We start from the raw sequence: 26,828 nt of genomic DNA on the forward strand, positions 1-26,828 counted from the left end.
ATGTATGGAATAAAATATGAAAGTATGAATGAAAGTATGTAAGTATGTATGTTTGTATGTTAAGTGATTAACCAGAACTCACTCAGCGTAGCTGACTTTTAGTATGCACACAGGCAAGTAGAATGAGGCAGCTAGCTTGAAGGGTATACGTGGCAAGCGAATAAGAGACTAGCATCGGATGACTCAAGACGTGTTATGTTTTAATTACTTAGTTTTTGAAAGACAAGTTGTTTATTTAAGACAAGTTTTGGATTGTTATGAAATGTTTTATGAAAGTTTTATATTCCGCGAATGTTTTTATTAACTCTGATGATTAGAACTATATTGATGAGTAAATCCAACGTCCAAATGTGAGGTGCCGGTAACGGGGCCTTACATTGTCGGTATTAAAATCAAAAGAAAAATAGCAAATTTAATCATATGAAACATTGTGGTCATGAAAGACAAAAATTTGGGTTACTCATGGTAACCCTAAGTAGTTCTTAAAAATCAAGAGAAGTGAAAGACTGACGCCAAGACGTTAGCTATGTTATTCTCGGAGAATTTAACCGTCACGAGGAGGGTTTGAGTCGTTCTCTTTTGAGGTATTGGTAAATCGTGATTAAAAATAAATAAAATAAAATAAAATAAATGCATAGGGCTCCTATTAGATTGCTATGCCTTAACCAAGTACACAGCCTCGACATATTTCGAGTGATGGTGAGAGTGGGAATTGTTGTGAGCTTAGAAAAGGAGTGCGAAGGTCGGTTTAAATAGGGTAAACAACGCGTAATCTATAATTGGAAACCTTATGATTTTTGCTCGGTTAAATTGATGCTTAAAGCCCGTATAGAAACTTCCTTAACAATTGCGAGATCACTACAATAAAATTGGGAATCAAAAGTTTTGTTATGAGTTGTGCGGTGAATACTAAGGCAAGTCCACTATTTTTATTATATATTTATAGTCAAATGAGTCAACAAAGTCTTAACCTTAGAAGCAATTGGCGGAAAGAAAGAAAAAATTAAAATAAATTAATATAAAATTTGGAAGGTTAAATGCTTAAAACACATCTAGAAGAAATTACATAAGCTTGGTTGAAAATAAACTGTTTTAAATAAGAATATATATTCTTTACCACTTATACTTACATTTTCTTTTTCTTGGAATAATATAAGGCATTCGTGAGAAATACGATGTTTTATAACCTTTTCGTTTGAGAAATCATACCTGCCAGGTTTTATATATCAACTTAAAATTGTATATGACAAATAACATATGGTGTACTCAAAGAGATTATATTTTCTAGCAGTTTAAATATGTAGGTGTGTGTGTGTATATATATATAAACTATTTATGTAGTACTAATTTATGTTACTTAATTTTTTTTGACATAAATATAATTGACTAGTAAAAGTTATTTATAAGTTGCTTGAAACAAAATATGACAGTTTCTAAATTTTGTTACGCACCAAAATATGATAATAGTATTTAATTAATTTATATTAATATAACTATTACTTTTCACAAGAAAACAAAATATTATTATGACCACTAAATCTTATTATATAATAACATAGGTAATGTAATTAAATTACTTGAAATAATTAACGAATGTATAAAAATTTAGTCTCAAACATCAATAAAACCAAGTACTAAAAAAACAGGTCGGTATCTTCATTCGATTACGTTTGGGGTCACCGGTCATAGGCCGTTAGTTGAGCTGGGCATGAGCAAACAAATATAATTATATAGATAGTATAATCGATGCGTGTCGAATTTCATGAGGCGAGCAAGTGAAGATAGATATAACAAATGTAAACATGATTTCATTAATAATATTGAAAATTTGAGTTGAATGAAACACTATTCAAATGAAAAGAACAAAGACAAAAGTAACTATTGCGAAAAGGAGGGGAAAAAATGTAGCCCGTAGCGCTTGTCTTCTTGTGATAGGTACGTCTTGGGCATGAGTACTATTGTGAGGTGGTGCCATGATTTCTAAGATAAAATTCATTGGCGTTGATTTGGTACACACGTCCTTGCACACCCTTGCTGGGTTGATTCACTTGATTTTGCTTGGCTTGGTTCGGTTGAGGTTGAATAGCTTGGATGGGTTGGGCTTGATCATCTTGGGCTTGAGGTTGGAAGATTTGGGCTTGAGTAGGTTTGGATTTGGGAAACGAGTTTTGGACATGTGTTACAAGGATGGTTTGGGCTACCACAATGATAGCAGGCTCACATGATTGAGATTGTGGGTGCATAAGGTAGGGCATATGATTGGTGACATGGTTGAATAACGGGTTGTAGGAAATATGATTTGTGTTGAGTTAGATTAGGTTCTCGGTAAGAGTTGATGAAGTGACCAAAGCGGTCATCATTGAAGCTCTTTTTTTCGGCAATGTGCGGTAGTAAGGTGATGAAAATTACGCATGTCACAAAAAAAGATATGTAATAGTGTAGGGCTTTTTGTTGGGTTGACTTTGGATCTCTTGGGTTGGTGATGGGTTCGAGTTGGTTAGGGCGTAGTTTCGGTGTTTACGTTTGTTGTCGTTGTTGTTGGTGGGTTTTGATGAGATTTTGACCTTAACCTCATTGGAAGGTTCAGTTGTGGCTTTATCGGTAGGCTTTTTGGTACTCTTACGTGTTGGAGTCCCAACCATAACGTAGTTTTCGGTGAGGGAACTGTCAAGAGTTATGGCATCATGGAGGATCTTTGTGTCACAACTCAAGATGGAGTCTTGGGTAGGCCGGAGATATACTTGTCGATGGCTCAATCGAGAGGGTGATGATATGCGGGATGAGAAGGCTAAGTTCGTGGAAACGGTCATTATAAGTCACATTGTCACCACTTTCTTGTTTCAAATTCCAAAATTCTTCTTCCAACTTCGGAAGCTCATATTACAGGCAAAATTTCTGGAGCATAAGCTTCTTAAGGTCGTCCCATGGCATGGACATGGCGACTTCCGCCCCTAGGGAGTGTTTCTCACTATTCCACCAAGTAAGGACATGTAACATCCTAAAATTTTTATATTGATAAATAAAAGAAAGTTATGTTTAGTAAATTCACGTTTTAGTTATTTAATGTCGAGTAAGGAACGGGTCTTGGGCTTGGTTATTTTATGAACTCGGCCTGTCTCGACCCGTAGGAAGCCAACCCGAGCCTAACCAAACCCGTAGTATATAAACGAAAGTTCTTGACACTTCCACCATTTTTCACCATCTTCCTTCACTTACACCCACCCAAACACTCTCATTTCTAGAGAGAGAAGCTAGAGAGAGAAAGTTCTCAAATCACAAATCCGAGTCCACAATCTTGTTCCTAATCGTTTTTGGTAAGTCCCTCTCGAAAATCATCCGTTTTCATAACCATTTCGGCCTCAAATCGAGCAAAAACGTAACTTGAGTTTTCGGGTCAAAAACCGCCTTGTTTTGGTGTCAAAATGCAAGCTTTTGTGTTTAAAAGTACTAGGAATCGATAGCCCTTTCAATCCCGAGCATTTCCATGTCAAAAACTTCGATTTTGGGTCAAAAATCTGGAAAATCTGGAAAACCCGTGGGTTTCTCCGTCGCCCAGCTTGAAGGAGTCGAATCAGACTCATTCGATCGAACCAGTCGATCGAATCAGTCCATTCGATCGAATGCGTAGATCGAACAAGTCCAGTCGACCGAATAGGGAAGCAACCGAATGGTCTCCAACTCATTCGATCGAATGAGTTTTGTATTCGATCGAATGAGTGTTGTATTCGATCGAACGTGTTCCTATTCGATCGAACGTGTTCCTGTTTGATCGAACGTGTTCCTATTAGATCGAACGTGTTGTATTCGATCGAACGTGTTCCTATTCGATCGAACGTGTTCCTATTCGATCGAATCAAGCCAGAACCAAGCTGTTTCCAAGTTCGCCTAAGGTTTAACTTCGCCTGAAGCGAAGTTCGTCTATAAAATAAATTAAAAACCTAATGGAAAATGTGTTAAGGCAGTTATCGAAAATAAAATTTTTCCAAGCTGACCTGGCAGCTTAACCCCAGCCAGGGGCTCTGCCCCTTGGACCCCGCTAGGGGCTGCCGCCCCTAGAACCCCGCTGCCAGGGGCGCTGCCCCCGGACCCCCGTTCGTTGTGGGTCATATATAGATAGAAATACAAACGAGTAGCAGTAGTTAATTGATATGTGTAAATATTATACAGTTAGCCGAGCCCAGTTAAAGAAAGGAATTACGATCAACGGCGAGCGTAACAGGATCCAGGTGAGTTTCTAGCCCCATTCCTTGTTATGTTTTCGGGGCTGTGTGCATACTTGATGTGTTGTTAATACATTTATCCAAAGTGATAAGTGTATGCCATAGGTGATATATGTGATATGTATGAATGATTGCTTGATGGTTCGTGAACGATCTTCGGATATTGCACGTACTGTCAGGTTGTAACGTTATAAATATGGCAAGTATGATATGTATGTTTATGTGTATGAACGTAAGAAAGTTAATAAAAGAAGGAAATGACGGTTGTATGGTTGTATGGTTACGAAAGGGGTACCGAGCCCTAATAATACTCGAGGTATGATGTATGGTTGTATGGTAACGAAGAGGGAATCGAACCCTACTAATATTCGAAAACATGGGACCAGACCCTAATAATATCTGTGATGTTAGGGACCAGACCCTAATAATATCTGTGATGTTAGGGACCAGACCCTCATAATATCTGTGATGATAGGGACCAGACCCTTATAATATCTGTGATGTTAGGGACCAGACCCTTATAATATCTGTGATGTTAGGGACCAGACCCTTATAATATCTGTGAGGTTATAGGGCGAAAGGCTCTTTAAAACGTATGATTATGAATGTAAAGAAAGTATGTAAGTAAGAAAGAAAGTATGTAAGTAAGAATGAAGGTATGAGTACTTATGTGTGTATGAAAGAAAGTTATGAGGTTAAGTACGTATGTATGTAACAAGGTATTGCATGGTAGTGTATGATTAACTAGAACTCACTCAGCGTAGCTGACTTTTAGTATGCACGCAGGTGAGTAGGTTGAGACAGCTGGCTTGAGTGGAGGACACATGGCAGAAGACTAAAGCCTGGCATCTGAAGATCCGATATGTTTTATAAGTTACGTTTTGATTTTGAAAGACATGAGGAATGTTTAAAGACATGATTATGAATTGATATGTAATGTTTTATGAAAGTTTTATATTCCGCGTAAAGTTTTTAATTAACTCTGATATTTAGAACTGTGTTTATGAGTAAATCCAACACGAAAGTAGGGTTACCGGTAACGGGGCCTTACAAGTTGGTATCAGAGCAAAGTTCGAGAGATTTAAGCATCCTACATGCTTAGACTCGAACAGAGAATGGGATTTAAGTAAGAAAGGAAAGAAGATGCCAGTTCAAGAATGCCATGTGTCGCTCAAGCAAGATCAGTAAAGGTAAAGTGCATGATTAAATGATGTATGTTAATAAGGAAGAAAGGATATGTGAACGATAGGGATAGGAATAATTGACTGTTTAAATTGACAAACTGCTTAAGTAGAACCAGCACAAATAGACTCATAAAGGGAAGTGTATATGACACGGAAAGTAACGTGATCAGCTAATCACAACTGGCCACTGTTATTACCTGTTAGCCTTACTATCCTTGTACTAGATAGTTCCTTGAGTGATGATGTTTGTGTTTTCTCATATAGGATACTGATGGCTGGAGCTGGAGAATTTGTTGAAGCTGGGGGTCGCACTGGACGTCGTGGCAGGCCTCGTCTTGTCCGGCAACCCTCGGTAGAAGAAGCTTCCCACACCGAAGATGAAGGAAGCGCAGCTGGGGGAGACCAGAACAACAACGAGGAAGTTCAACTTAGTCCTGCAGTTCAAGCAGCCATTGTTCAGGCTGTAGTTGCTGCTGTGAAGAACCTGAATCCCGAAGGATCTGCTGGAAGCCGTGAACGAACTGCTGAAGGGGCGGGTGGTGATGGTAGAAAGGATGGGGAAGGTGAAAGAGGGGCCTCGAGTGGGGATAAGTCTGTGAAAGTCGATGATAGGAGAGGAGGACAAGGTGGGTGCAGCTATAAGTCCTTCAAAGGTTGTGACCCGCCTAAGCTGACTGGTTTAGGAGACGCAGTCGCTACTCTCCAGTGGATAACCGCTATGGACAAGGTTATCCGCATTAGCGAATGCCGTCCCGACCAAGCTGTGGGCTATGCTACTCAGTCATTCGTAGATGAGGCTATGTATTGGTGGGAGAGTGTGGAGCAGAGGAAGACCCGTGAAGAGATCAAAGAGATGAAGTGGGAAGATTTGAAAGAGTTGGTAATGAAGAAGTTCTGTGCAGATGCCGAGGTTGAAAGAACGGAGATGAAGTTCCAGAATTTAAAAGCCGGTATGATGACGCATCGTGAGTATACCACGGAGTTCAACCGACTATCTAGGTTGGTGCCTGACATGGTTGACACTGAAGTCAAGAGAATCAAGTGTTATGTGAGGGGGTTGCCACAAAAGGTCCGCATGTTAGTCAGGGCGGTTCAACCTGCTACTTTTGATTCGGCTGTTGGACTCGCGGAAATGGTCTATGCTGACGTGGCCGCGGATGATAGGGTGGAAAGGGACGAAGAGAAAGAGAAGAAAGGGGTCACTCCTGCTAAACGACCCGGTACTCAGTTATGGAACTCCAGGGATAAGAAACAGAAAGTGTGGGAGAAGAGATCGTGTAAGACCTGCGGAAAGAGGCATGGTGGTGAATGCAAGTGGGGTAAAAATTCTAATGTTTGTCTCAAATGTGGAAAGGCTCATGGTGGAGAATGCAGAATGGGGTCGAATGCCTGTTATAAGTGCGGGAAGGTAGGGCATTATGCCAATGAGTGCAGTGCGAAGCCAACATGTTACAAATGTGGCAAGACAGGCCATATGTCAAGGGAGTGCACTGAAGGTGCAGCTGGAGGTAGTGGAAAGAAGGATGCCGATCAAGCTAGGCCCAGAACTAGAGCCTACATGCTGACCCAGGAACAAGCCAGGCAGATTCCGGATGTCGTCACAGGTACGTTTCTAGTGAACGATGTTTCCGCTTCTGTATTATTTGATTCTGGTGCGAATAGAAGTTTTGTAGCTACGACGTTTAGTAAACTAGCTAAAATGAAAGGCTGCCGAGTGTCTGAAACTTTTGTAGTAGAAACCGCAAATGACACTTCGGTGAAAATAACAAAAATGGTGAAGAATTGTAAGATAGAGTTAGAGGGACATGAGTTCCCTGTTACTTTGTATGTTATGGCCTTAGGAGGGTTCGATGTAGTCTTGGGTATGGATTGGTTGTCGGAGTTTGAGGCTCAGATAGTATGTAAAAGTAAGATGATAAGGTTAAAGTCATTGGATGGTAGTGCGGTGACGGTTTATGGTGATAAGGAGAGTTATGGACTTAATGTCATTTCGATGATAAAAGCCGAGGGTTTGTTAAGGCGAGGGTGCGGTGCCTACCTGGCGTATGTTGTCAACGCTACGGCCGAGACGAAAGAAATGAAGAATGTTCCTATTGTGCGCAACTACCCAGAAGTATTCCCTGAGGATCTTCCGGGGTTGCCACCTGAGCGAGAGATAGAATTTCAGATAGATCTAGTACCAGGAGCCCAGCCCGTCGCGAAGGCGCCTTACCGTCTAGCACCGTCCGAGATGAAGGAATTGATGTCCCAACTGCAAGAACTCCTCGACAAGGGTTTTATCAGACCGAGTGTTTCTCCGTGGGGCGCACCGGTTTTGTTTGTGAAGAAAAAGGATGGAAGTATGAGAATGTGCATAGACTATCGTGAGTTGAATAAGCTTACGGTAAAGAATAGATACCCCTTGCCTAGGATTGACGATCTGTTTGACCAACTGCAAGGTTCGAGTTGGTTCTCACGAATAGATCTCAGATCAGGCTACCATCAGCTGAAGGTGAAAGAGGTAGACATCCCTAAAACAGCGTTCCGAACGCGGTATGGACACTACGAGTTCCTTGTAATGTCATTCGGTCTAACAAATGCTCCTGCAGCATTTATGGACATGATGAATAGGGTGTGTCGACCGATGTTGGATAAGTCGGTTATCGTCTTCATCGATGATATATTGATTTATTCAAAGAGTGAGTCTGACCATGCCGAGCATCTGAGAGAGGTATTGGAAGTTCTGAAGAAAGAAAGGTTGTACGCCAAGTTTTCGAAGTGCGCGTTCTGGTTAAGAGAAGTGCAATTTTTAGGTCATGTGGTTAATCCGGAGGGGATTACCGTGGACCCAGCTAAGATTGAAGCGATAACGAATTGGAAGACTCCGCAGAATCCGACTGATATACGAAGCTTCCTAGGGTTAGCTGGCTACTATAGGAGATTCATCGAAGGTTTCTCCAAGATAGCCGCACCGCTGACCGGTATGACCCGAAAGTCGATAGTATTCAGTTGGGGAAAATTTCAAGAAGAAGCCTTTGAAGAATTAAAGAGAAGACTCACGCAAGCTCCAATCCTTACTTTACCCGATGGTGATGAGGATTTTGTTGTTTGTGCTGATGCCTCGCATCAAGGGTTAGGTTGCGTGTTGATGCAACGAGGGAAGGTGATAGCCTACGCGTCTAGACAGTTGAAGGTCCATGAGAGTACTTACCCGACGCATGATTTGGAGTTAGCAGCTGTAGTGCATGCTCTTAAGATATGGAGGCATTATCTGTACGGCACTAAGTGTACTATCTATACCGATCATAAGAGTTTAAAGTACTTCTTCGAGCAGAAAGAACTGAACATGAGGCAGAGAAGATGGTTAGAATTGATAAAGGATTACGACTGTGAGATTAAGTATTACCCCGGTAAAGCTAACGTGGTCGCTGATGCGTTAAGTCGGAAGAATGAGGAAGTCCTTGCAACAGTGAAGTCATACAAGTTGATCATGAACCCGAGTCTTTTTGAAGAAATCATCAAGGTGCAGTCAGAAGTGTTAATAGATGAAGGGTTAGTAAAGAAGGAAAGGATTTATGGCCAGCAAGATGAGTTGATGGAAAACACTCATGGAGTTAAAACTAGATTTGACCGTATGTGGATTCCACGCCATGGTGATCTTAGAAGTCGAATCTTAGATGAAGCTCATAAGTCAAGGTACTCAATCCATCCTGGAGCTACAAAGATGTACCAAGACTTGAAAAGAGATTACTGGTGGCCAGGAATGAAGAGCGATGTAGTGGATTATGTTGGTAAGTGCTTAACTTGCTTACAAGTCAAAGCCGAACACCAAAAGCCTTGTGGGAAGATGCAACCGCTAGAGATACCTGAGTGGAAATGGGAACACATCACCATGGATTTCATAACTAAGCTACCTCGTACAGCTAAGCAACATGATACCATCTGGGTGATTGTGGACCGTTTGACCAAGAGTGCTCACTTTCTGCCCATACGAGAGGCCATCTCGTCAGAAACGTTAGCAAGCTTGTTCATTAAAGAAATTGTAACCAAGCATGGAGTACCGTTATCGATCGTGTCTGATAGGGATACACGGTTTACTTCGAGGTTCTGGAAGAAATTTCATGAAGCTATGGGGACGAGGTTGAACATCAGTACGGCGTATCATCCTCAAACCGATGGACAGTCTGAAAGGACGATCCAAACCCTTGAGGATATGCTACGTGCTTGCGTTTTAGATTTTGGTGGAAGTTGGGATGATCATCTGCATCTGGCAGAGTTCTCCTATAACAACAGTTACCATTCGAGTATTGGTATGCCACCGTTTGAGATGCTGTACGGTAGACGATGTAGAACCCCGGTGTGCTGGGGTGAGATTGGTCAGAAGGAAATGGGAAGTATAGAAGTGGTTCAAGAAACGTCTTCAAAGTTCGATCAGATCAAAGCAAGAATGAAAGCCGCTCAAGACAGACAAAAGTCTTATGCGGATAAGCGGCGACGACCAATTGAGTTTAACGTTGGCGACTATGTGATGCTTAAGGTCTCGCCTTGGAAGGGGATTATCCGTTTTAGGAAAAGAGGGAAGTTGAGTCCGAGGTACATTGGACCGTTCAAGATTGTAAAACGTGTGGGTGAAGTAGCTTACAAACTGGATTTACCCGATGAGTTAGAAGGAATTCATTCAACCTTCCATGTTTCTCATCTGAGGAAGTGTCTAGCTGATGACACGTCTCACGTGCCCTTAATGGACATCGAGGTTGATGAACAATTGAACTACATCGAGCAACCGATAAAGATCGTTGATCGCAAGGAGAAGCAGCTTCGTCACAAGATTATACCCTTGGTCAAAGTGATATGGAAGCACCGCAAGGGATCTGATGCTACTTGGGAAGTCGAGGATGAGATGCGCAAGTTTTACCCTAGTTTGTTTATGTAATAGTTAGGTTTCGGGGACGAAACCTCTTTAAGGGAGGAAGACTTGTAACATCCTAAAATTTTTATATTGATAAATAAAAGAAAGTTATGTTTAGTAAATTCACGTTTTAGTTATTTAATGTCGAGTAAGGAACGGGTCTTGGGCTTGGTTATTTTATGAACTCGGCCTGTCTCGACCCGTAGGAAGCCAACCCGAGCCTAACCAAACCCGTAGTATATAAACGAAAGTTCTTGACACTTCCACCATTTTTCACCATCTTCCTTCACTTACACCCACCCAAACACTCTCATTTCTAGAGAGAGAAGCTAGAGAGAGAAAGTTCTCAAATCACAAATCCGAGTCCACAATCTTGTTCCTAATCGTTTTTGGTAAGTCCCTCTCGAAAATCATCCGTTTTCATAACCATTTCGGCCTCAAATCGAGCAAAAACGTAACTTGAGTTTTCGGGTCAAAAACCGCCTTGTTTTGGTGTCAAAATGCAAGCTTTTGTGTTTAAAAGTACTAGGAATCGATAGCCCTTTCAATCCCGAGCATTTCCATGTCAAAAACTTCGATTTTGGGTCAAAAATCTGGAAAATCTGGAAAACCCGTGGGTTTCTCCGTCGCCCAGCTTGAAGGAGTCGAATCAGACTCATTCGATCGAACCAGTCGATCGAATCAGTCCATTCGATCGAATGCGTAGATCGAACAAGTCCAGTCGACCGAATAGGGAAGCAACCGAATGGTCTCCAACTCATTCGATCGAATGAGTTTTGTATTCGATCGAATGAGTGTTGTATTCGATCGAACGTGTTCCTATTCGATCGAACGTGTTCCTGTTTGATCGAACGTGTTCCTATTAGATCGAACGTGTTGTATTCGATCGAACGTGTTCCTATTCGATCGAACGTGTTCCTATTCGATCGAATCAAGCCAGAACCAAGCTGTTTCCAAGTTCGCCTAAGGTTTAACTTCGCCTGAAGCGAAGTTCGTCTATAAAATAAATTAAAAACCTAATGGAAAATGTGTTAAGGCAGTTATCGAAAATAAAATTTTTCCAAGCTGACCTGGCAGCTTAACCCCAGCCAGGGGCTCTGCCCCTTGGACCCCGCTAGGGGCTGCCGCCCCTAGAACCCCGCTGCCAGGGGCGCTGCCCCCGGACCCCCGTTCGTTGTGGGTCATATATAGATAGAAATACAAACGAGTAGCAGTAGTTAATTGATATGTGTAAATATTATACAGTTAGCCGAGCCCAGTTAAAGAAAGGAATTACGATCAACGGCGAGCGTAACAGGATCCAGGTGAGTTTCTAGCCCCATTCCTTGTTATGTTTTCGGGGCTGTGTGCATACTTGATGTGTTGTTAATACATTTATCCAAAGTGATAAGTGTATGCCATAGGTGATATATGTGATATGTATGAATGATTGCTTGATGGTTCGTGAACGATCTTCGGATATTGCACGTACTGTCAGGTTGTAACGTTATAAATATGGCAAGTATGATATGTATGTTTATGTGTATGAACGTAAGAAAGTTAATAAAAGAAGGAAATGACGGTTGTATGGTTGTATGGTTACGAAAGGGGTACCGAGCCCTAATAATACTCGAGGTATGATGTATGGTTGTATGGTAACGAAGAGGGAATCGAACCCTACTAATATTCGAAAACATGGGACCAGACCCTAATAATATCTGTGATGTTAGGGACCAGACCCTAATAATATCTGTGATGTTAGGGACCAGACCCTCATAATATCTGTGATGATAGGGACCAGACCCTTATAATATCTGTGATGTTAGGGACCAGACCCTTATAATATCTGTGATGTTAGGGACCAGACCCTTATAATATCTGTGAGGTTATAGGGCGAAAGGCTCTTTAAAACGTATGATTATGAATGTAAAGAAAGTATGTAAGTAAGAAAGAAAGTATGTAAGTAAGAATGAAGGTATGAGTACTTATGTGTGTATGAAAGAAAGTTATGAGGTTAAGTACGTATGTATGTAACAAGGTATTGCATGGTAGTGTATGATTAACTAGAACTCACTCAGCGTAGCTGACTTTTAGTATGCACGCAGGTGAGTAGGTTGAGACAGCTGGCTTGAGTGGAGGACACATGGCAGAAGACTAAAGCCTGGCATCTGAAGATCCGATATGTTTTATAAGTTACGTTTTGATTTTGAAAGACATGAGGAATGTTTAAAGACATGATTATGAATTGATATGTAATGTTTTATGAAAGTTTTATATTCCGCGTAAAGTTTTTAATTAACTCTGATATTTAGAACTGTGTTTATGAGTAAATCCAACACGAAAGTAGGGTTACCGGTAACGGGGCCTTACAAGTTGGTATCAGAGCAAAGTTCGAGAGATTTAAGCATCCTACATGCTTAGACTCGAACAGAGAATGGGATTTAAGTAAGAAAGGAAAGAAGATGCCAGTTCAAGAATGCCATGTGTCGCTCAAGCAAGATCAGTAAAGGTAAAGTGCATGATTAAATGATGTATGTTAATAAGGAAGAAAGGATATGTGAACGATAGGGATAGGAATAATTGACTGTTTAAATTGACAAACTGCTTAAGTAGAACCAGCACAAATAGACTCATAAAGGGAAGTGTATATGACACGGAAAGTAACGTGATCAGCTAATCACAACTGGCCACTGTTATTACCTGTTAGCCTTACTATCCTTGTACTAGATAGTTCCTTGAGTGATGATGTTTGTGTTTTCTCATATAGGATACTGATGGCTGGAGCTGGAGAATTTGTTGAAGCTGGGGGTCGCACTGGACGTCGTGGCAGGCCTCGTCTTGTCCGGCAACCCTCGGTAGAAGAAGCTTCCCACACCGAAGATGAAGGAAGCGCAGCTGGGGGAGACCAGAACAACAACGAGGAAGTTCAACTTAGTCCTGCAGTTCAAGCAGCCATTGTTCAGGCTGTAGTTGCTGCTGTGAAGAACCTGAATCCCGAAGGATCTGCTGGAAGCCGTGAACGAACTGCTGAAGGGGCGGGTGGTGATGGTAGAAAGGATGGGGAAGGTGAAAGAGGGGCCTCGAGTGGGGATAAGTCTGTGAAAGTCGATGATAGGAGAGGAGGACAAGGTGGGTGCAGCTATAAGTCCTTCAAAGGTTGTGACCCGCCTAAGCTGACTGGTTTAGGAGACGCAGTCGCTACTCTCCAGTGGATAACCGCTATGGACAAGGTTATCCGCATTAGCGAATGCCGTCCCGACCAAGCTGTGGGCTATGCTACTCAGTCATTCGTAGATGAGGCTATGTATTGGTGGGAGAGTGTGGAGCAGAGGAAGACCCGTGAAGAGATCAAAGAGATGAAGTGGGAAGATTTGAAAGAGTTGGTAATGAAGAAGTTCTGTGCAGATGCCGAGGTTGAAAGAACGGAGATGAAGTTCCAGAATTTAAAAGCCGGTATGATGACGCATCGTGAGTATACCACGGAGTTCAACCGACTATCTAGGTTGGTGCCTGACATGGTTGACACTGAAGTCAAGAGAATCAAGTGTTATGTGAGGGGGTTGCCACAAAAGGTCCGCATGTTAGTCAGGGCGGTTCAACCTGCTACTTTTGATTCGGCTGTTGGACTCGCGGAAATGGTCTATGCTGACGTGGCCGCGGATGATAGGGTGGAAAGGGACGAAGAGAAAGAGAAGAAAGGGGTCACTCCTGCTAAACGACCCGGTACTCAGTTATGGAACTCCAGGGATAAGAAACAGAAAGTGTGGGAGAAGAGATCGTGTAAGACCTGCGGAAAGAGGCATGGTGGTGAATGCAAGTGGGGTAAAAATTCTAATGTTTGTCTCAAATGTGGAAAGGCTCATGGTGGAGAATGCAGAATGGGGTCGAATGCCTGTTATAAGTGCGGGAAGGTAGGGCATTATGCCAATGAGTGCAGTGCGAAGCCAACATGTTACAAATGTGGCAAGACAGGCCATATGTCAAGGGAGTGCACTGAAGGTGCAGCTGGAGGTAGTGGAAAGAAGGATGCCGATCAAGCTAGGCCCAGAACTAGAGCCTACATGCTGACCCAGGAACAAGCCAGGCAGATTCCGGATGTCGTCACAGGTACGTTTCTAGTGAACGATGTTTCCGCTTCTGTATTATTTGATTCTGGTGCGAATAGAAGTTTTGTAGCTACGACGTTTAGTAAACTAGCTAAAATGAAAGGCTGCCGAGTGTCTGAAACTTTTGTAGTAGAAACCGCAAATGACACTTCGGTGAAAATAACAAAAATGGTGAAGAATTGTAAGATAGAGTTAGAGGGACATGAGTTCCCTGTTACTTTGTATGTTATGGCCTTAGGAGGGTTCGATGTAGTCTTGGGTATGGATTGGTTGTCGGAGTTTGAGGCTCAGATAGTATGTAAAAGTAAGATGATAAGGTTAAAGTCATTGGATGGTAGTGCGGTGACGGTTTATGGTGATAAGGAGAGTTATGGACTTAATGTCATTTCGATGATAAAAGCCGAGGGTTTGTTAAGGCGAGGGTGCGGTGCCTACCTGGCGTATGTTGTCAACGCTACGGCCGAGACGAAAGAAATGAAGAATGTTCCTATTGTGCGCAACTACCCAGAAGTATTCCCTGAGGATCTTCCGGGGTTGCCACCTGAGCGAGAGATAGAATTTCAGATAGATCTAGTACCAGGAGCCCAGCCCGTCGCGAAGGCGCCTTACCGTCTAGCACCGTCCGAGATGAAGGAATTGATGTCCCAACTGCAAGAACTCCTCGACAAGGGTTTTATCAGACCGAGTGTTTCTCCGTGGGGCGCACCGGTTTTGTTTGTGAAGAAAAAGGATGGAAGTATGAGAATGTGCATAGACTATCGTGAGTTGAATAAGCTTACGGTAAAGAATAGATACCCCTTGCCTAGGATTGACGATCTGTTTGACCAACTGCAAGGTTCGAGTTGGTTCTCACGAATAGATCTCAGATCAGGCTACCATCAGCTGAAGGTGAAAGAGGTAGACATCCCTAAAACAGCGTTCCGAACGCGGTATGGACACTACGAGTTCCTTGTAATGTCATTCGGTCTAACAAATGCTCCTGCAGCATTTATGGACATGATGAATAGGGTGTGTCGACCGATGTTGGATAAGTCGGTTATCGTCTTCATCGATGATATATTGATTTATTCAAAGAGTGAGTCTGACCATGCCGAGCATCTGAGAGAGGTATTGGAAGTTCTGAAGAAAGAAAGGTTGTACGCCAAGTTTTCGAAGTGCGCGTTCTGGTTAAGAGAAGTGCAATTTTTAGGTCATGTGGTTAATCCGGAGGGGATTACCGTGGACCCAGCTAAGATTGAAGCGATAACGAATTGGAAGACTCCGCAGAATCCGACTGATATACGAAGCTTCCTAGGGTTAGCTGGCTACTATAGGAGATTCATCGAAGGTTTCTCCAAGATAGCCGCACCGCTGACCGGTATGACCCGAAAGTCGATAGTATTCAGTTGGGGAAAATTTCAAGAAGAAGCCTTTGAAGAATTAAAGAGAAGACTCACGCAAGCTCCAATCCTTACTTTACCCGATGGTGATGAGGATTTTGTTGTTTGTGCTGATGCCTCGCATCAAGGGTTAGGTTGCGTGTTGATGCAACGAGGGAAGGTGATAGCCTACGCGTCTAGACAGTTGAAGGTCCATGAGAGTACTTACCCGACGCATGATTTGGAGTTAGCAGCTGTAGTGCATGCTCTTAAGATATGGAGGCATTATCTGTACGGCACTAAGTGTACTATCTATACCGATCATAAGAGTTTAAAGTACTTCTTCGAGCAGAAAGAACTGAACATGAGGCAGAGAAGATGGTTAGAATTGATAAAGGATTACGACTGTGAGATTAAGTATTACCCCGGTAAAGCTAACGTGGTCGCTGATGCGTTAAGTCGGAAGAATGAGGAAGTCCTTGCAACAGTGAAGTCATACAAGTTGATCATGAACCCGAGTCTTTTTGAAGAAATCATCAAGGTGCAGTCAGAAGTGTTAATAGATGAAGGGTTAGTAAAGAAGGAAAGGATTTATGGCCAGCAAGATGAGTTGATGGAAAACACTCATGGAGTTAAAACTAGATTTGACCGTATGTGGATTCCACGCCATGGTGATCTTAGAAGTCGAATCTTAGATGAAGCTCATAAGTCAAGGTACTCAATCCATCCTGGAGCTACAAAGATGTACCAAGACTTGAAAAGAGATTACTGGTGGCCAGGAATGAAGAGCGATGTAGTGGATTATGTTGGTAAGTGCTTAACTTGCTTACAAGTCAAAGCCGAACACCAAAAGCCTTGTGGGAAGATGCAACCGCTAGAGATACCTGAGTGGAAATGGGAACACATCACCATGGATTTCATAACTAAGCTACCTCGTACAGCTAAGCAACATGATACCATCTGGGTGATTGTGGACCGTTTGACCAAGAGTGCTCACTTTCTGCCCATACGAGAGGCCATCTCGTCAGAAACGTTAGCAAGCTTGTTCATTAAAGAAATTGTAACCAAGCATGGAGTACCGTTATCGATCGTGTCTGATAGGGATACACGGTTTACTTCGAGGTTCTGGAAGAAATTTCATGAAGCTATGGGGACGAGGTTGAACATCAGTACGGCGTATCATCCTCAAACCGATGGACAGTCTGAAAGGACGATCCAAACCCTTGAGGATATGCTACGTGCTTGCGTTTTAGATTTTGGTGGAAGTTGGGATGATCATCTGCATCTGGCAGAGTTCTCCTATAACAACAGTTACCATTCGAGTATTGGTATGCCACCGTTTGAGATGCTGTACGGTAGACGATGTAGAACCCCGGTGTGCTGGGGTGAGATTGGTCAGAAGGAAATGGGAAGTATAGAAGTGGTTCAAGAAACGTCTTCAAAGTTCGATCAGATCAAAGCAAGAATGAAAGCCGCTCAAGACAGACAAAAGTCTTATGCGGATAAGCGGCGACGACCAATTGAGTTTAACGTTGGCGACTATGTGATGCTTAAGGTCTCGCCTTGGAAGGGGATTATCCGTTTTAGGAAAAGAGGGAAGTTGAGTCCGAGGTACATTGGACCGTTCAAGATTGTAAAACGTGTGGGTGAAGTAGCTTACAAACTGGATTTACCCGATGAGTTAGAAGGAATTCATTCAACCTTCCATGTTTCTCATCTGAGGAAGTGTCTAGCTGATGACACGTCTCACGTGCCCTTAATGGACATCGAGGTTGATGAACAATTGAACTACATCGAGCAACCGATAAAGATCGTTGATCGCAAGGAGAAGCAGCTTCGTCACAAGATTATACCCTTGGTCAAAGTGATATGGAAGCACCGCAAGGGATCTGATGCTACTTGGGAAGTCGAGGATGAGATGCGCAAGTTTTACCCTAGTTTGTTTATGTAATAGTTAGGTTTCGGGGACGAAACCTCTTTAAGGGAGGAAGACTTGTAACATCCTAAAATTTTTATATTGATAAATAAAAGAAAGTTATGTTTAGTAAATTCACGTTTTAGTTATTTAATGTCGAGTAAGGAACGGGTCTTGGGCTTGGTTATTTTATGAACTCGGCCTGTCTCGACCCGTAGGAAGCCAACCCGAGCCTAACCAAACCCGTAGTATATAAACGAAAGTTCTTGACACTTCCACCATTTTTCACCATCTTCCTTCACTTACACCCACCCAAACACTCTCATTTCTAGAGAGAGAAGCTAGAGAGAGAAAGTTCTCAAATCACAAATCCGAGTCCACAATCTTGTTCCTAATCGTTTTTGGTAAGTCCCTCTCGAAAATCATCCGTTTTCATAACCATTTCGGCCTCAAATCGAGCAAAAACGTAACTTGAGTTTTCGGGTCAAAAACCGCCTTGTTTTGGTGTCAAAATGCAAGCTTTTGTGTTTAAAAGTACTAGGAATCGATAGCCCTTTCAATCCCGAGCATTTCCATGTCAAAAACTTCGATTTTGGGTCAAAAATCTGGAAAATCTGGAAAACCCGTGGGTTTCTCCGTCGCCCAGCTTGAAGGAGTCGAATCAGACTCATTCGATCGAACCAGTCGATCGAATCAGTCCATTCGATCGAATGCGTAGATCGAACAAGTCCAGTCGACCGAATAGGGAAGCAACCGAATGGTCTCCAACTCATTCGATCGAATGAGTTTTGTATTCGATCGAATGAGTGTTGTATTCGATCGAACGTGTTCCTATTCGATCGAACGTGTTCCTGTTTGATCGAACGTGTTCCTATTAGATCGAACGTGTTGTATTCGATCGAACGTGTTCCTATTCGATCGAACGTGTTCCTATTCGATCGAATCAAGCCAGAACCAAGCTGTTTCCAAGTTCGCCTAAGGTTTAACTTCGCCTGAAGCGAAGTTCGTCTATAAAATAAATTAAAAACCTAATGGAAAATGTGTTAAGGCAGTTATCGAAAATAAAATTTTTCCAAGCTGACCTGGCAGCTTAACCCCAGCCAGGGGCTCTGCCCCTTGGACCCCGCTAGGGGCTGCCGCCCCTAGAACCCCGCTGCCAGGGGCGCTGCCCCCGGACCCCCGTTCGTTGTGGGTCATATATAGATAGAAATACAAACGAGTAGCAGTAGTTAATTGATATGTGTAAATATTATACAGTTAGCCGAGCCCAGTTAAAGAAAGGAATTACGATCAACGGCGAGCGTAACAGGATCCAGGTGAGTTTCTAGCCCCATTCCTTGTTATGTTTTCGGGGCTGTGTGCATACTTGATGTGTTGTTAATACATTTATCCAAAGTGATAAGTGTATGCCATAGGTGATATATGTGATATGTATGAATGATTGCTTGATGGTTCGTGAACGATCTTCGGATATTGCACGTACTGTCAGGTTGTAACGTTATAAATATGGCAAGTATGATATGTATGTTTATGTGTATGAACGTAAGAAAGTTAATAAAAGAAGGAAATGACGGTTGTATGGTTGTATGGTTACGAAAGGGGTACCGAGCCCTAATAATACTCGAGGTATGATGTATGGTTGTATGGTAACGAAGAGGGAATCGAACCCTACTAATATTCGAAAACATGGGACCAGACCCTAATAATATCTGTGATGTTAGGGACCAGACCCTAATAATATCTGTGATGTTAGGGACCAGACCCTCATAATATCTGTGATGATAGGGACCAGACCCTTATAATATCTGTGATGTTAGGGACCAGACCCTTATAATATCTGTGATGTTAGGGACCAGACCCTTATAATATCTGTGAGGTTATAGGGCGAAAGGCTCTTTAAAACGTATGATTATGAATGTAAAGAAAGTATGTAAGTAAGAAAGAAAGTATGTAAGTAAGAATGAAGGTATGAGTACTTATGTGTGTATGAAAGAAAGTTATGAGGTTAAGTACGTATGTATGTAACAAGGTATTGCATGGTAGTGTATGATTAACTAGAACTCACTCAGCGTAGCTGACTTTTAGTATGCACGCAGGTGAGTAGGTTGAGACAGCTGGCTTGAGTGGAGGACACATGGCAGAAGACTAAAGCCTGGCATCTGAAGATCCGATATGTTTTATAAGTTACGTTTTGATTTTGAAAGACATGAGGAATGTTTAAAGACATGATTATGAATTGATATGTAATGTTTTATGAAAGTTTTATATTCCGCGTAAAGTTTTTAATTAACTCTGATATTTAGAACTGTGTTTATGAGTAAATCCAACACGAAAGTAGGGTTACCGGTAACGGGGCCTTACAGGACACCTAAGAGAAAGACACTTGAGGCGTAGGTGGTTTTCCTATCTTCTGGGCATGCACAATGAAGAAATACACTCTTCATAAGTTCGAACCATTGGAGGAGAGCGGTAGCACCCTCAACTCTAACGTATTCGGTCGGGTTTGCGTTGGTGAAATGTTTGTAGGAACAAGCAACTGGGTTGGTAGTTACGGGTGTGGTGGCGGCATTCCCTGCTTGGGCTGGAAGAGCTTCAACAATTCCTTTAGCAATGCAGAATGACATAATATAGCCGGATGTACTAGTTCTACGGTTTCATTTTATAAGGTGAGAAGGCATCATGCGGGGGAAGATATGTAAAATTTCGTAAGTTTTTGAGTGTATGGTTTTGCTTAAAAAAATTCATAAAGTTTGTGTAAGTATTGTAAATTTGTGAGGTCACGCAATGAAAAATTGAAGCATGCGTAAAATTTGAGAAATCCTTACATAATTCGATATTGAGATTGAAAATTTAATCATTTATTAAAAGAATTACAAATCTGAAATATTCAAAATCTTGGTTGTATGAAATGAAGCAAATACAATTCTCTTATTGGTTAGGAGTTTATAAAATCGCCATGGTTTCTTTTAACAAAAATGAGAAAAATAATATTGATATTCATACAAAAATAATAATAATGAAAACTTAGTTGTTGAGTTACTTATGTATCACCATGACTTTTTTTCGACAACATGATCGACTAAAACAACATAGGAAAGAACCGAGTTTAGCCACGTATCACCAAGAGTTAGGATATAATTGAGAAACGTGGTCGTCACATGACCACGTTTGATACAACGAGGTTATTAGATTTGTGGACGTTTAATGTGATATATTTTGGCTTAATAAGTTTCTACATATCCGCCAAGCGAATTATCCTCAAGAAGAGAGGAATAAAAATGTGGGATTTCTAAATGAATTTCCCCAATTTAAGATAATATCTAGGTTTTTAAAATGATATATTGAGAGTGAGACATAGCCTTAAAGTTGTGTGTGGTTTTGTATACAATAATATAAATAAAACATTTAAATATAATTAAGCTATGAACAAATCATTTAACAAACAGGGCACACGTATAGGGACTCTAAGCATGCTACTAGATTGTTATGTCTGACCACCTATCTTATAGCCTTCGGCTCTGATACAAATATGTCACACCCCAACCAAACGGCGGAACATGTCGGGGTACGGCATAATTTGTATCATAGCTCAAAGACACTAAACATAGGTTAGGAATGGATTTTGCACTAGATTACTATTTTTAACAATTCGTTTAACAAAATAAAGAAATCATGTAATGAGATAACGTAACACAAACAACAACAAAAATACTAGGATAAGATGATTACTAATCGAATTTTATTTAATAACGGAGATAACAATAATAATATTAATAGCAAGAATAAAAATTAAATAAAAACAATAGAAACAATTAAACGCGTCGGGTTTTCGGGTCCGAAAATTGACGAATGTTACAGTGTTCATGTACCACCATGACTTTTTAAATTTTCAATTCTAAAACATAAGTGTAAATGAATATGGAAACAAGGTAATCGAATTGAAATTCGGTTATTCATGTATCACCATGACCTTTCGAATTTTCAATTTTAAAACATAGTAGTAAATGAATAAAATAATATAGTGATGGAATCTAAATTCATCCATTTATGTATCACCATAACTTTTTGAACTTTCAATTCTAAAACATAATAGTAAAGTATTAAAGTAATCGTATTGAAACTCGGTTATTACCTTTCAAACTTTAAAAAAAAATTTTAATCGTAATGAATGTATAGATAAGGAAAATGAGTCACACAAATTTTTAAACTTAACTATTCTCGTATCAAAATGCGTAATTAAATTAAACCGAAAGGTGAGTATTTGTGTATCACCACGACTTGACAACCTTTTAGTTAAAACACATTGTAAAACATAGAGAGTCGGACGTCACACGTCGCATGAATCCCCATGACTTGTATGAAATCCTAAGAGTGTATCCATATTCTTTTCACAAAGAGAACATGGTCACGTTTGAAAACTTAAAGTTGTGATTCATATAGCAATAAAAATGGTATGCTTTGGCTTAATAGAGTTCATGTCATTTCCTAACTCTCCAGGTAAGCAACCAGGTCCCATGTCTGATTGGGATTTATGCGCATTGCTTATCCTTTAGTTTTCAATAACCTTCGTGTCAAGAGTCGGTTACCAAGCACGTCCCCCTTACAGTTTACTACATACCTGCCATCACGAACCATCTTTAAGAAGAAGAAATACCGGACAACCAAAAATCGAAAATTTGATTATTGGAATTTGAAAATCTTTGTGTTAGGCATAAGCCTTGGACTTGTGTGTGCTTGTGTAATTGAAGTAATTGAATCATCAGTATAATAGTATCAAGTAAGTGCTTCGAACAATCACATAAGGCTCACATAATTTTTAATCATGCAACCATAAAATAATTAGAATAAGTTATAACCAACTATAACACTATGTCTAATGTCCTATCTTATAGTCACGGCTCTGATACCAATCTGTAACACCCCGGATAAAGCGGAAAACACCCGAGTGTGACCTACAGATTGCTCAAAACATATATGACACTATTAAGTGACAATATTACCATTAATTGATTTAAACAACAAGTACACAAGTTTGGAAGTAAGAGAAATACAAAGAAACACACATTTAAGCAATTTGTCCATTTAAGTTGAATATCCTAAGTACTAATGTCTTTTTCATGGCAACATCTTCTAATTAAGGTACCTGTAGCATATATATAAATAAAGTCAACTAAATGAATAGTTGTTGAGTTCACAAAAGTTTTGATATAAGTACATAAAAAATCATATAATTACATGAACAAGTGTAAATGAGAAAGTAAGGTCCTTTCCAGTTGGGATTGTTCACCAACGTACTTGGATAAGCGCAAGTAAGTCCTTTCCAGTTGGGATTGTGCACCAACGTACTCGGATAATGAGGCCCTTTTCCACTCATAACAACAAATGTCTTGAGCGCAAAGGGGGGAGGAGGTATGATCATACTATATTGAAGTAATCCATGTGCAAGTAATTTTGAGCAAGTAACAAGTAAACACACAAGTCCATGTAGCGAATTGTAGTTTGTAAATAATGAATAAATGAAATTGGAATTTGGATAGGGCATATATGCTGCCCCAAAAGTAATAAAAGAGTAAAAATGGGGTGTGAGAAACTCACCTTGAAGTTGAAGACAAACTTAAAATAAAATCGAAAGTGAGTAAATGAAACCGAAGCAATTGAACTTCACGAACTTGAATTAAAAGTACAAAATCAATATTCACTAACAACTTATAAAAAGTAGATAAATCGGGTTGTCAGGATTTTTATATATTTTTCATCATTTTATGAAGTTGGATATTGTAATATTATTTTAAAGAAATCTAAACGAATTATTAAATCTAATATTTTTAAATTACGAAGTTAATACTAAGTTTGACTATTATAAAGTTACAGAAAATTTGAGTGTTGTTGGTATATCATATTTTGACCAAACGAATACATTAATGAATTTTAAAGTCTAACGAACGATAAATAAATATACAAATGTTTTACGAGCCTTGACGAGTTTGAAATTTATAACGTTTATGAACTATGGATCTTAACGGAATTTTAGCTTGAAAATAATTATGTTAGCATATTATAAAGTTTATAGGAATAATGGTATTTAATATAATATTAATCAGGTTTACACAAAGTTTTAACGGAATCGAAAGTTAGGTTTTAGGTGAAAATGATAAATATAGTTTATAATTAATTTTACTTAACTTAAAATAACTTTACTTGATTTAAAAATGATTTATAAAACAATATATAGTTTTAATAATTAATATAAATATTTTAAAAATAAAACCAAAAAAAATATGCATTAACCCGGGTTCGAACCCTGGTCCTTATTGATAAAAAACAACAGTTTAACCACTGGACCACCTTGCACTTTGATAATATAATCAGAATAATAATTTATTATATTATAACTCATGTTCATCATCTTTCTCATACAAACCCTAAGTTTCAATTCGTTTATTTGGTTCCATGCTTGCTTAAACATTGTCCGGGGTTTTGATTAGCGACTTAAAATGATTCAAAAACATATAAGTATTACCTGAAATTGTTATGGGATGACTAAGAACCATACTCGCCGGAAAACAAACTTTAACGAACAAATTACTAACTGTAGAGAGTATGTTAGTGTATATTGATGTTTGGAAAGAGTTTAGTTGAAGATTAGGATCCTTTTTATGGTGCCAATTGGAACATATGGTTAGAGATTAATACGAGTTAATGGGTTGTTAAATGACGAAATAAATCGCATAATAACGTTTATTATTAATGGAGAAATCGTTTGGCATGGTTTAACGAGTCGAGCAACACTTAAATATGACCTTTTGGGTACTCCGGCGCTGTTTTCCAGCCGCCGGAAGTGTCATCGGAAAAGCGAGGGTTGGGGACAGGGGGTTGGGTTGATATATTATTTAATATTAATTTAAATTGAGAAGTTACACATTCAGCCCCTAAACTTTCACATTTCTTTTAAACTATAGTTACCATTTGAACCTTGAACTTTAGAGTGTTATAACAACAATATAGAGGTTTATAAGCTTAAATATTTTTAGTATTATGCCCGAATAGTTCGGAACTCGTTTAAGTAAAACTTTAAATGCCAGAGTCTTGTAAATTAAATAAATTAAATTGAACGATTAATTAGTTACTTGGATTATCGAGATTATTGTATAGAAGATGAATGAATAACAAAGGTGCATCGAAACTTCAAACCAGTTCGGTTTAACGAACATAATAAAAATAACGATCGACGAATGCCACATAAATTAAATGAAACGAAACTTGAAATATATATATATATATATATATATATATATAGGGAGAGGATCATGAGAGAACTCCATTTTATGGAGAGAACTAGAGAACTAATAATGAAGTATTTTTAATTTAATTAAAAAAATATTTTCAAATTTTTTTTCTTTCATCCTTCTTATATGTTGTTATTTTTCACCACAAAAAAATATAAAAATAAAAAAAAATAAAAAAATTAACGAGTAATGCATATATGCAATACACCGACTTTTTTTATAATGGATATATGCAATAGTGTGCATTTGATATTTGAAATAGTGTTTAATAACATATATATAGTTGTTTGTATTGTATATTTGCAATAGTGTTATATATATACAAAAATTAAAAAAATCGATATAGTGCATATGTGCATTACTATTGTATTACATATATGCAATAATGTATTTTGCATACAATTATTAGTGTTGTATTTGTATATATTCAATAGTGTGTATTAGATAATGTATTTGTGTTGTATTATATGCATAAAACACTATTTTATATATAAAATACACATTAATGCACATAAGCATTACATCGACGTTTTTTTTTTAAATTTTTTTATTTTTTATTATTTTTAGGAACAATATCACCTTATTAGAAGGAGGAAAGAAAAAAAATCACAAAATAATTTTTTAAAAATAGTTAAAAATAATTATTTACTAGTTCTCTAGTTCTCTCTTTAAGAGGAGTTCTCTCTAGATCCCACCCCTATATATATATATATATATTTACATATGTATTTATAAACAAAACCAAAAATTTATAACGGGTCGGATTTTCGGGTTTGAAAAGTAACAAATGTTACATTAGTTTGGTCAGTTAAATCTCCATGTAACACTCATGGGCCGACAGACTTAATTGATTCTTTAAATTCTTTAATTAAGTTGGGCCATTCAAATTGCCATATAACGCTCATGGGAGGCCAACTCACACATTTGTTTGGTATGGTAATAAGTTGGGAAAACAAAATGTCATGGAAAGCTCATGGGAAACCCAACACATCGAAGAACATTCATTATTTTTTTACTTGTTTGTTTATTTGATTTTATACGAAACAATTTATGATTAAATTATTCAATTATTCTAGTAATCAATTATTTAATTAATCAATTACTTACTAAATCACTTTTGAATCGATATTTATTGATTCGATCTATTCATACGCTCAAAACATTTTTATTCTCCTGATCGGATACAAATTCTTCATTCATCAAGACTCATTATCACGAGCCAATCAAAAAAAGTTACACTATAATATTGAATTGGCATTCACCTATTCATCTTATCACGTTAATATATTACCAAAATATCAAGTAATCTAAATAATTGTATTGCACAATTTAATAATCCAATGACTTTTTTATACTTATGGCATCATATACATAAACTATTAAACATATCTCAAGTATTCAACTTCAATTTTTAATTTGCTAAAACATGTCAAACTTTGATTAACTCATTGATTTTCAATTTGGATTCTAACTTATCCTTAAGTTATGAATAAACATCAGCATAACACATTTAAGTTTCGTTTTACGCAATAACTCATATGAAATTTACACAACTATTCAATCTTCTCATTAAATCGCATCTTTACTAATCATAGGATGTTTTCTCAACATCAAACAACATTAATTATTTATTTTTCTATAACCACTTCATGCTCACATGTTTAGTCAAGGAGATAGCTCATGCGATCTCTAAAATATAAACTCAATTTCCAAAACATAAATACAATCAATTTAATCTTGATAATTAACTCCTTCGAAAATAAATTTAATTCTTTTACCCCTATTTATTCTCACAACAACAACAACAAAAACAACAACAAACACAAGTCTAAACATCAACTATACGCTATTAATCAGTTAACAATCAGTCTCAACAAGATCATAGTGTCTTA

Source organism: Bidens hawaiensis, unplaced genomic scaffold (genome assembly GCF_021521415.1).
Source record: "Bidens hawaiensis isolate Kalapana, Puna unplaced genomic scaffold, B.hawaiensis_p1.1 tig00007860_1, whole genome shotgun sequence".
Taxonomy (NCBI): Eukaryota; Viridiplantae; Streptophyta; class Magnoliopsida; order Asterales; family Asteraceae; genus Bidens; species Bidens hawaiensis.